Source organism: Arachis ipaensis, chromosome B6, assembly GCF_059453495.1.
Source record: "Arachis ipaensis isolate K30076 ecotype BB chromosome B6, ASM5945349v1, whole genome shotgun sequence".
In the NCBI taxonomy this organism is placed as follows: Eukaryota; Viridiplantae; Streptophyta; class Magnoliopsida; order Fabales; family Fabaceae; genus Arachis; species Arachis ipaensis.
The window spans coordinates 50,291,533-50,303,920 of NC_142441.1; positions in this window are offsets into that span (position 1 = coordinate 50,291,533).

Below are 12,388 nucleotides of genomic sequence, written 5' to 3' on the forward strand. Positions count from 1 at the left end.
GTTAACTCCTACGTTAACTTAGTTAACGTGGAAGCTAACGTGAGGAGGAGAGATGATAAGCCAACATTAGTAACATTCACCTTTGTCACTAACGTTGGAGATGGCTAGCACAGCCACGTTAAAGGTCACGTTAACCTAGTTAACGTGAACTCTAACGTGGGAGCTAGGGGCACATTGGAACGTTAGTGACAAAGGTAAGTGTCACTAACGTTCTCGAAGGTTGGCAAGCCCACGTTAAGGAGCCACGTTAACTAAGTTAACGTGGACTCTAACGTAGGGAAGGAGGAGGCTTCTCAACGTTATTGGGAAAGGTAAGTCCCATTAACGTGTGCGAAGGACAAAGAGGCAACGTTAGTGGCAAAGTTTGTGCCACTAACGTTGAGGTTAACGTGGCTCTTACTCGGGTGAGGAACGTTAGTGAAAAAGGTGATTGTCACTAACGTTCTCGAACCCATATTTTCACTGAACGTCAACACCACTAACGTCCTGAGCTAAAGTCTCTGCCCACTTCATACTTTCTCTCTGCAAGTAAAGCCAAGCCCACTGAAGAAGATAACTGCTTCAAACTCAAGATCCAAAGGCCTATACCCAAGACTTGAAGAGCCAACTAGAAGATCAGAAGAGTAGTATATATAGGAGTAGCTTTGAATTATTTTGAGGAGTTGGAAATTATAGGGAGCCTCTTGGCATAGAACTACTCTCTGTATTTTACTTTCTCTGCACTTCTAGTTTCATCATGTATTCTCCATCTTTGTTTTCATTTTCCAGAGCTATGAACAACTAAACCCCTTTCATTGGGTTAGGGAGCTCTGTTGTAATTTGATGGATCAATACTAGTTTTCATTATTCTTCTTCTATCTTTTCTCTTGATTTTACTTGAAAGCTTTCGATCTTCATCCAATTGGGTAGTTATCTTGGAAAATAAGCTATTCAAACTTGGATCTCTTCTGAACCTTGAAAGAGGAATGAAGAGATCATGCTAGAAATGCTTTCTCATGCTGGACCAAATTGGGTTTGGATGGATATGTGACTATAATCCTCTCAACACTTGATTTGGGAAATGCATGTGGTATAATCAGTGACCATACTTCATCTCTTCTCATGAGCAATTGACCAAGAAATTGGCTATTGATCAATATTTGAGAGATTGAATTACAAGGAATTGTAATTCGATCACTTAAGATTGCCAAGGAGATCAATGAGTGCATTGATTGAGGAAGAAATGAAAATGAAATTGATCCGGAGAATGCAACATCTCCTGAGCCCAATGAACTTCCCATTTCTGATCTTACCCATTCTCTTTAATTTTTGTCATTTACTTTTATGAGCAATTACCCCATTCCCATTTAAGATTCTGCAATTTACTTTCCGTCATCTACATTCAGCTCTTTATTTCTAGCATTTACTTTTCTGTTATTTACTTTCCCGCCATTTAATTTTCTGCAATTCTCAACTCAAATTCTGATTCGCTCAACTAGAACATTTCTCTAATTAAAGTTGCTTGATCAATCAATCCATGTGGAATTCGACCTCACTCTATTGTGAGTTTTTACTTGACGACAAATTCGGTACACTTGCCGAAGGAAATTTGTTATGAGACAAGTTTTCTGCGCATCATTCACTCGGTTTAGCCCATTGGTCCAATTTTGGGCCAAAACTTCTAAGATTAGTGTTTTAATTTGTATTCCAATTATTTTTAACTCCCCAATCTATAAATTTTAATTCCTTGACTTCATTCACTCACAAATTATTTTAAGTCGGTACTTGATGAGCGAATATTTTATACGCTTTTTGGCATCATTTTCATATAGTTTTTAGTATTTTTTATTTAAGATTTATTAAGTTTTCATAGATTTTTGTGTAAAATTCACTTTTTTGGATTCTACTATGAGTTTGTGTGTTTTTCTGCAATTTCAGGTATTTTCTGGCCGAAATTGAGGAGCTGTCGTTCAACGCCAGCCATCTATCCCAGTCCAGGCGTTCATCGCCCACAAGGAGGTAGCCAGTGTCCAATTGCCCAAGAAGGACCCCCATGCAGGTGTTCAACATCCAAGGAGTCTCCTAGCTCATGGATCTCATCAAAGCTCAGTCCAAACACTCACCAAGTGGGCTTGGAAGTGGATTTTTGCACTAAAAGACTGTTTTACCCTTTCTTATGTAATCCTTAGTCATTAGTTTAATATTTAAAGTAGAAGATCACTCTTTGTTAAAAAACTTTTCGATATTCCACCACTTTTACACATTCTTTCATATTGTATTTTCTATCAGTATGAGTTTCTAAGCCTCCTAGGTTGAGGGGAGGAGCTCTGCTAAGTTCTATGGATTAATAAAGTACCACTGTTCTTACTCAATTTGTGTTTGATTCTCTATTCTAAGATGTATCTTTGTTCTTCATTCTAAGACCTTGTGCCTGACAACCACCTGTGTTCTTCTTGGGTTCGTGTGAATGCGTAACTGGAAAACATTGAACCATTAACTTGATTATACATCTCTTAGACGGCTAATCCACGACTTTTTTGGGGACTTCTCGAGACACCAGTTCAGCCGAGGTACGGGGAGATCAGAATCTTTGTGGTAGAGGCTAGAATTAAAGGTGCAACATTCTCTAATCCATAAGATTCGACCTTGTCTATGGTATTTTGAGTAGAATCAGTAAGGAGAATGAACTACAGGAGCTTCAACCTCAATCAAAATGGATCCACACTAACCCTGGAGTTCAGATCAGTAGGAGCATCGGCGACCTCTCAACCGGCGTTGATCACATACAGCCTGCCATAGAAGAAATCATTCACAGTTTAAGAAGACATTAAGACCGGATTAATCTAGAAGAACAAAGCATCTCCAAGCTTTAACCATCTTTTTGTCATTGCAAACATATCAACCTAGTTAAGTCCTCTTTATTTTCTTTTTATGCATTTATACAAATCCAACAACTCTCCTATCCGCCTGACTAAGATCTACAAGATAACCATAGCTTGCTTCAAACCACAATCCTCGTGGGATCGACCCTGACTCGCTCAGGTATTACTTAGACAACCCAGTGCAGTTGCTGGTTCAGTTGTACGAATTGTAGGAATTCGTGCACCAAGTTTTTGGCGCCATTGCCGGGGATTGTTCGAGTTTGGATAACTGACGGATTATCTTGTTGCTTAGTTTAGGTAGTCTTTAATTTTGTTAGAGTCTTTTATTTTAATTTCTTTTTTTCGAATAATAAATTTTTTTTCAAAAACCTTTACTTTTCCTTATTTTTTGGTTTGAGTCTTTTGTTCTTGTTCTTGTTCTTGTTCGAATTTCCTTGAGTCTTTTTTCTAAAAATTTTCAAAAATAGTCTCTTTTGTTCGAGTCTTATGTCAATCTTTAAGTTTGGTGTCTTCATGAGTCTTTTCTTTTAAAATTTTTCGAAAATTAGTGTCAATTTTTAAGTTTGGTGTCTCTTGCATGTTCTTATTTTCTTTGAGTCTTTTGAGTTTTATTCTTGGTGTTCTTCTTGATCTTCAAAGTGTTCTTGTTTTTCTTCTTGTTTTGATCGTAAAATTTTTAAGTTTGCTGTCTCTTTGTGTTCTTCTTTGCAATTTTCTCATAATAGTGTCTTTAGATCTAAAAAATTTAAGGTGGCGTCTTTTTGTTGTTTTTCTCTTTCCTCATTAAATTCAAAAATAAAAAAAAAATATATATTTTCTTATCTTTATCTTAATTTTCGAAAATTACAACATATTTTTCAAATTTTAATTTCAAAATCATTATCTTATCTTATCTTAGTTTTAAATTTCAAAATTAAAATCTTTTCAAAATCAAATCTTTTAAAAAAAATCATATCTTTTTCAAAATCTTATCTTATATTATTTCAAATTCAAAATTTAAAATTCAATTTCAAATTTCAAAATTAAATCTTTTTCAAAACTCAAATTTCAAAATTCAATTTTCAAAATTTAAAATTTAAAATTTAAAATTTCATAATCAAATACTTTTAAAAAATATCAAATTTCAAATCTTATCTTTTTCAAATATTTTCAATTTCTTATCTTATCTTTTATAATTTCAAATTTTAAAATCAAATCTTTTAAAAATCTTTTCTAAAAGAAAGAGAAAACAAGTAACTATCTTTTCAAATTTGATTTTCAAATCTTTTTAATTTAGATCATATCTTTCTTAACCTCTTTTCAAATCTTTATCTTATTTTCTCTTTTTTCTTTTTCAAAACTTCCTAACTACTTCTTATCTCTTCTAATTTTCTAAAATCCTTCTTCTATTTCTCTCTCTTCTTTTTTGAAATTCCTTAATTAGTTTTTAATTCTTTTTAATTGATTAACCTTAATTTTTGAATTTAATTAATAAATAAAATAAAAAAAATATTTTAATTCTTGTTTCTCTCTAATATTCGAATTCTTCTTCTCCTTCTTCTGTCTTTATTCTTCTTTCCTTTCTTCTTAACATCTCACAGGGAGTTCTCTATTCTTGAATATAGAACTCCCATTATCCTTCTTTCTTGGTTTCTTCTTCTTGTTTATGACCAGGAACAGGGATAAAGAGCCTCTCTTTAATCTTGATCCTGAACCTGAGAGGACTTTAAGGAGGAGCTTACAACAAGTTAAAGAACAACACTCCGGAAGAAACCTCTCAGAAAATTTCAAACAGGAAGTTGACAACATGGCAGCCGAACCTAATCATGAAGGAGAGGCAAGAAAGGTTATTGGTGCTTACACCAAACCAACCTCTGACTTCTATGGCCGAAGTATCTCTATATCTGCCATTGGAGTTAACAACTTTGAGCTGAAACCTCAACTGGTGACCTTAGTTCAACATAACTGCCAATACCATGGACTTCCACAGGAAGATCTAAATAAATTCTTATTTGACTTCTTGCAGATATGTGACACAGTCAAGACCAATGGAGTGAGTCCTAAGGTTTATAAACCTATACTCTTTCCTTTTGCTGTAAGAGACAGAGCTAGATTGTGGTTAGATTCTCAACCTAAAGAGAGTCTTGACACATGGGAGAAGGTGGTCAATGCATTATTGACCAAGTCCTTCCCACGTCAAAAGTTGAGCAGACTTAGGATGGAAGTTCAAACCTTCAGACAAAAAGTGGGTGAATCCCTCAATAAATCTTGGGAGAGATACAAGCAACTTATCAGAAGATGTCCTCTCAACATGATCTCAGACTGGACCACACTAGACATCTTCTTTGATGGCCTTTCTAAGATATCCAAGATGTCACTAGATAACTCTACTGGTGGATCAATCCACTGGAAGAAAACGCCTGAAGAGGCAAGAGAACTCATTGACATGGTTTCAAAGAACCAGTTTATGTACACTTCTGAAAGAAACCCTATGAGTAATGGAAAACTTCAGCAGAAAGGAGTTCCTGAAGTTGACACTCTGAATGCCATATTGGATTAGAACAAGATCTTAACCCAGCAGGTCAATATGATCTCTCAGCATTTGACTGGAATGCAAGTTGCATCTGGCAGCACTCAAGAAGCTTCTTCTGAAGTAGAATCTTATGATCCTGACCAACCCACCATGGAAGAGGTGAATTACATGGGAGAACCCTATGGACACACCTACAATCCCGCATAGAAGAATCATCCTAATCTTTCATGGAAGGATCAACAGAAGCCTCAGCAAGGCTTCAACAATAATCAAGGTGGAAGAACCCAGAATAGGTTCAACAATAGACCACTATTCCCATCTTCTCAAGGAAATATGAAAACTCCTAAGCAGATCCTTTCTGACTTAGTTACTATAGTCTCCGACCTCTCTAAGACCACTCATAGTTTCTGTTCATACCCTGGGTCGAGCTGTCTGACCCGGGATGTTTAGCGACAAAGCAACTGATCTCTTTATGTCATACTATCCGACCTCTTCTCAAAGAGCTCGACCAAATTGCCAGGAAAGCCCAATAAAGGGCCCAAATAGAGGAATACGACCCCAATCCGAAGGCAGCCCAAGCCTACTGAGAGAAGGGCGGTTCCCTTGAAGATAAGATGACCTCACTCAAAGATAAGATAAGATAAGATAACTAACTTATCTTATCTAAAAAGGTCACTCCACATCATTATAAATACACTGGAGCACCCAGGTATAACTCATACTCTGATTCTACTAAAAACCTACTTAATACCCTTGCTAACTTAAGTATCGGAGTCCCTTGCAGGTACCACCACCTTCCGGTGACAAAGGATCAGCAGCATTACCAGTCCAACAAGTCAGACGCGACTGCTCCGGCCACCACCCACACGCCGGACACATCATCGCCGATCAGTACAGAAGATCTCGTCCGAGATTGACCTACAGTTTCAGGTAACCTCGGAACATTGGCGCCGTTGCCGGGGAATCTGGAAGTCATCCCACCACCATGGTGAATGACCTTGACAATGACCACGATTCGGATCTAGAAGATAGAACGCCGCACAAGAACGCGGACACTACAGCAAAAGATACTCCTCAAGCTAACAAAAACAATGATTCACCAAATATGGGAGCCGTGGAGGCACTTCAAGATCGTTTAAAGCAACTCAAAAAAGAGGTGGAGCACCAACGAGAAGCTGCGAGAGATCTACGAAGGGAAGTTAGGCGACACCACGAGTTAGAGGACAAGATCCTAAAACTTGAAGCAGATCTCAAGACCAAAACTACTCGATCCGGTCACGAAGATGACTCCCGTAAGGACCAAGATCCATTCACCAAAGAGATCATGAGGACCAAAATCCCAAAGGACTTTAAACTTCCCAACATGACTTTATACGATGGCATAGCAGATCCCGGCCATCATCTTAGTAACTTCAGAAGTAGAATGTACCTCACCGACGCCTCAGATGTAATTCACTGCAAAGCCTTTCCGACTACTTTAACAAAGACAGCAATTAGATGGTTCGACAATCTACCTCCTAGGTCTATCTCAAGCTTTGATGACTTAGCCAAGATGTTTTTGGCCAGATTCTCCATCCAAAAAGACAAATTTAAGCACGCCCCACATCTCTGAACGAAGTGCAAGAACGAGCAGAGAAGTACATCAACATGGAGGAAACCTCTCGACTAGGAGAGACCTCAAAATCCAGATTCAACTACTCCTCCCGAGATAAGGATAAAGAATCCAACAAGAAAGATGATTAACAAGGGGAAAAATAAAAAAATATCATAGTTACACCCCTCTTCGGGTGTCCCTTGTGGATGTCTACAGAGAAGTTTGCCATACTGAAAAAATACCCTCAGCTCGACCACTCAAAGGCAGAAAAAGAGGAGGAAATCAGACTGAATATTGTGAATATCATCGAATCTGTGGGCATTCTACCAACGAATGCTTTGACTTAAAGAACGTCATAGAAAAACTAGTAAGAGATGGAAAATTAGGTCGATACATAGCCACCCAAGACGATGAGCAAAGAAAAAGGAGAAGGGACGAAGATGTCGGACGAACTGAGCGATCACCTCGTACAACAGAGAGACACGTCCACATGATACACGGAGGATTTGTGGGAGGAGGAATCTCCAAATCATCTCGCAAAAGATATCTTAATGAAGTATATCATGTCGAGGGAAAAGAGGAAGCACCCGACATCCCCACAATTACTTCTACCAAAGAAGACGCATCCGGCATCATCTCTGGACACGACGATCCCATGGTCATCATTATTATACTGGCAAACGTAAATCTCCACCACACATTGGTAGACCAAGGAAGCTCCGTGATGACATGTCACCATGTCATGTTTTTCTATGCTTTTTCATTTGTTTTCAATACGTTTTATGCACTTTCTTGAGCCATAAGCAAGCCAATTGGGTAGATTTTCATGTTTCCTTTGATTTAATCAATCATGTATGAATTCATGCTATTTCATGAGGTTTTATGCTATAATTGTCACATAGTATGATAAAATGAATATCTCATGATTTTAGGCATAGCTTTGATGTGTTTGGTTGATTAATGATAGGTGAAGAAAGCTTGGAGAAAGGTTGAAGCAAGAAGGAATGGCTAGGAGTAAAGGGAGGACAATGGAATAAGTGAAATTGAACCAGAAAGCAAAAAGCTGGACCTAAAGTTAGCCTCAAACTTTTGCACAAACTTTTGGGTGAAAAGTTAGCCCCAACGTTAGACCCCTAACTTTTGGGCTAACGTTGGAACTTAAAAATCACTCCCTGGGCACCAAAAGTTTGCGCCAACGTTAGACCCCTAACTTTTGGGCTAACGTTGGCACATGAGAATCACCCCTGGGCACCAAAAGTTTGCGCCAACGTTAGCCCCTAACTTTGAGGCTAACGTTGGCATGAAGAAAACCTCCCTGGGCACCAAAATTTTGCGCCAACGTTAGCCCCCTAACTTGGTGGCTAATGTTGGCACATGAAAATCACAAAGGGAGAGCAAAAGTTTGCGCCAACGTTAGCCCCTAACTTTTTGGCTAACGTTGGCGCCATGAGTGTGCAAGGGGTATACTTCCAACAAGAATAACTTGAGCTACAGAGCTCCAAATGAGGTGATTCAAGAAGCATTGGAAAGTAGGAATCAAGAGCTTTCCAAGCATATATGCCACTGCATGGTGGACACTAAAATTGAGGGAGAAAACTACCCCACAATGTGCATAAACGAACATGGTGGCAACCTGCAGTGAGGCCAACTGACCTCTGCACTTTCAATGGAGTATAACTCGAGCTGTAGAGCTCCAATTGATGCGCTTCCAACGGCAATGGAAAGTGGACATTCAGGGCTTTCCAACAATGTATAATAGTATGGGGTGGACAATACGTTTAAGTCTCCAGAACTGGCGTTTTTGCCAACGTTTGAGGCAAACGTTACCTCAAACGCTGCACACCAAAGCCAGCGACCATGCCCTCTTCAAATGATCATAACTTGAGTTGTAGATGTCCAATTGAGGTGATTCCAAGTGGGTTAGAAAGCAGACATTCAGAGCTTTCCAACCATATATGATAGTCTATATTGGGCATAAAATTGGCAACATAACAAGAGGACAAAGTTGGCGCCATAAATGTGCATAAGGGAGGCCAACGTTGGAGCAAAAGTTAGACCCCTAACTTTTGCCCCAACGTGGATAGCAGAAAAATATGGGGGCTGAGATGAAAAGTTGGACCAAAAGTTAGACCCTAACTTTTGCTCCAACTTTTACTCCAACCCGGTTCATTTGGTTCACTTCGGTTCCTCCTCAAACTCCAAGAGCAATCAACCAAGGCCTCTATCAACCCAATTCCATCAAGAGCAAGGGCCCATGATCATTACTCAAAGGCACAAGAAATAGATACAATAGGAATTTCATTTAATTGTAATTTGTTTTTAATTTCATTTTCATTTCCATTTTGTAAAGCCTATATAAGGCATCATTTTCATATTTGTGAGGAGGCGGGCTCCATAAGGGAGCACGAGGATTCAAGAGCTCTCTTTAAATTTTCTTTTCTTTGTTTTTGAGTCTTGGGTGGAGAATTGAAGGTGTTCTGTTTCATTCTCCCTCTGAGATTTCTCGCTGCTCTCTTTACTGCTTAATTGAATCGAAATTTCTGTTAATTGCTCTTCATCTACTTTCTCTGCAATTTACATTTCCTTTGCAATTGTTCTTGTTGGATCTAGGAAGGCATTGAGATCTAGACTTGGTTATCTAGTCTCTTGGGTTCTGAGATCTTAATTCCAATTTTACATTCTCTGTTTATTGCTTTCCATGTTTATTTACATTTCTGTTTTGGTTCCGAATCAATCAAATCCATCTTTTACTTCTCTGCTTGTTGCAATTTAACTTTTCCTTGTTGAATTTCTGCAAATCCAATTCCCAATTCCCTTTACATTTAATGCAATTTATATTTCTTGTCATTTAAGATTCTTGCAATTTTAATTTCTTACTCTTTAAGTTACTTGCCAATTTACATTCTGCAACTTTAAATTCATTGTCATTTACTTTCTGTTGGCTACAATTTCACACAATTCACTAAATGTCAGCTTGACTAAACTAATCACCCACTAAAATTGCTTGATCCATCAATCCCTGTGGGATCGACCTCACTCCCGTGAGTTATTATTACTTGATGCGACCCAGTGCACTTGCCGGTTAGATTTGTGTGTTTTGGGAGAAATTTATTTTTCACCAAAATACTCATCACTCCGCCGACATCTTGTTCAAAACTGCCTTCGACAAACTCGGCCTGGAAGGAAAAGAACTCAGAGCATATCCAAACAGCCTGTTCGGACTGGGAGACACCCCAGTTCAACCACTTGGATACATCTCACTACACACAACCTTTGGAATGGGAAGCCAGTCAAGAACACTCAAGATAGACTACATCGTGGCCGACGTGAGTTCAGCCTACAATGCCTTAATAGGTCGGACAACAATGAATCAGCTCGGCGTAGTAGTCTCGACTCCACATCTATGCATGAAGTTCCCAACTACAGAAGGGATAGCTACAATAAAGGCAGACCAGAAGACGGCGCGTCGCTATTACAATGAAAGTCTAAACCTCAGAGGCAGGGAGAAGAATTCCACACAATCGAACTCGGTGGAGTTCAGAGGCGAAAAGAACTCCGCCCACAACCCGAAGGTGAAGTTGAGAAAGTCCAGATCGGAGACATCCCGGACAAAACAACTAATATCGGTACAATCCTAAAAGGAGACATAAAAGAATCACTCATACAGTTTTTACGAGATAATGTCGACCTCTTTGCATGGAAGGCTGCAGAGATGCCAGGCATAGACCCTAATTTAATGTGCCACAAGCTAGCAGTCCACCCAAGATCTCAGCCAGTACAACAGAGACGAAGAAAGCTCGGACCAGAACGATCCTAAGCTGTGGAAGAGCAGGTACAAGCTCTACTGGAGGCAGGATTCATAAGAGAAGTCAAGTACCCACTACGGCTAGCTAACGTCGTCTTGGTGAAAAAATCAAATGGGAAGTGGCGGATGTGCACCGACTATACTGATCTCAACAAAGCTTGCCCAAAAGATCCTTATCCATTCCCAAGTATCGACGCTCTGGTGGATGCCTCCTCTAGGTATAAATACCTCTCGTTTATGGACGCATATTCGGGATACAACCAAATCCCGATGTACCCACCCGACCAAGAAAAAACTTCATTCTTAACCCCAAAAGCAAACTACTGCTACATCGTCATGCCTTTTGGACTTAAAAATGTAGGAGCTACTTACCAGAGATTGATGAATAAGGTCTTTACGGATCACATCGGAAAAATCATGGAAGTCTATGTGGACAACATGTTAATAAAGACACAAAGTGAAGAGACGTTACTGTCCGACCTCACCCAAGTATTTGACACTATAAGAAGGCATGGCATGCGACTTAATCTTGCAAAATGCACCTTCGTAGTAGAAGTTGACAAATTCTTGGGTTTTATGCTCACACAAAGAGGAATCGAGGCAAATCCGGATAAATACCAGGCCATACTCGATATGAAGAGCCCGACTTGCGTCAAAGAGGTACAACAACTCAATGGAAGATTGGCAGCCTTGTCCAGATTTCTAGCGGGATCAGCAATAAGATCTCTCCCCTTCTATGCTACTCTAAGGAAGGGAAAGAGGTTTGAATGGACAACGGAGTGCGAGAAGGCATTCCAAGATTTCAAAAGATTCCTGGGACAGCCACCTATCCTATCTCGGCCACGAGAAGGAAAACCACTTATATTATACCTCGCAGTAGGAAGTCAGGCAGTAGCATCAGCATTAGTCCGAGAAGACGACAGTGGGCAACAACCTGTATATTTTATCAGCAAATCATTACAAGGATCCGAGCTGAAATACCAAAAAATAGAAAAATTTGCCTACGCTCTCGTACTAACATCCCGACGACTGCGTTCGTACTTCCAAGCTCACACCATTAGGGTTCGAACCAACCAACCCATAAAAGGGATTTTGCAGAAAACAGACTTAGCAGGCAGAATCTTGCAATGGGCAGTTGAGTTGTCTAAATTTGACCTTCAATATAAAGCTCGGACAGCCATCAAATTGCAATATCTTGCCAACTTCATTGCAGAATTTACAGGCACCCCGGAAATCCATACAAAATGGAATCTCTATGTAGATGGTTCCTCAAATAAAACTGGAAGTGGCGCGGGTGTGATAATAGAAAGTGACCAGGGAACCCAAATCGAACTTTCCCTCAAATTTGAGTTCCCTGCCTCAAACAACCAAGCTGAATATGAGGCGCTATTAGCTGGTTTAAAATTGGCTAGGGAGGTTGGAGCTCAAAAGCTTATCATCTTAAGTGACTCACAAGTAGTCACTTCACAAATAGCAGGGAGCTACTAAGCCAAAGGTCCCACCATGAAAAAGTACCTGGACAAAACCAGGGAACAGCTCGGATAACTTGGGGAATATGAGGTTCACTACATACCCCGAGAACAGAATGCCTGAGCTGACGCACTCTCAAAACTAGC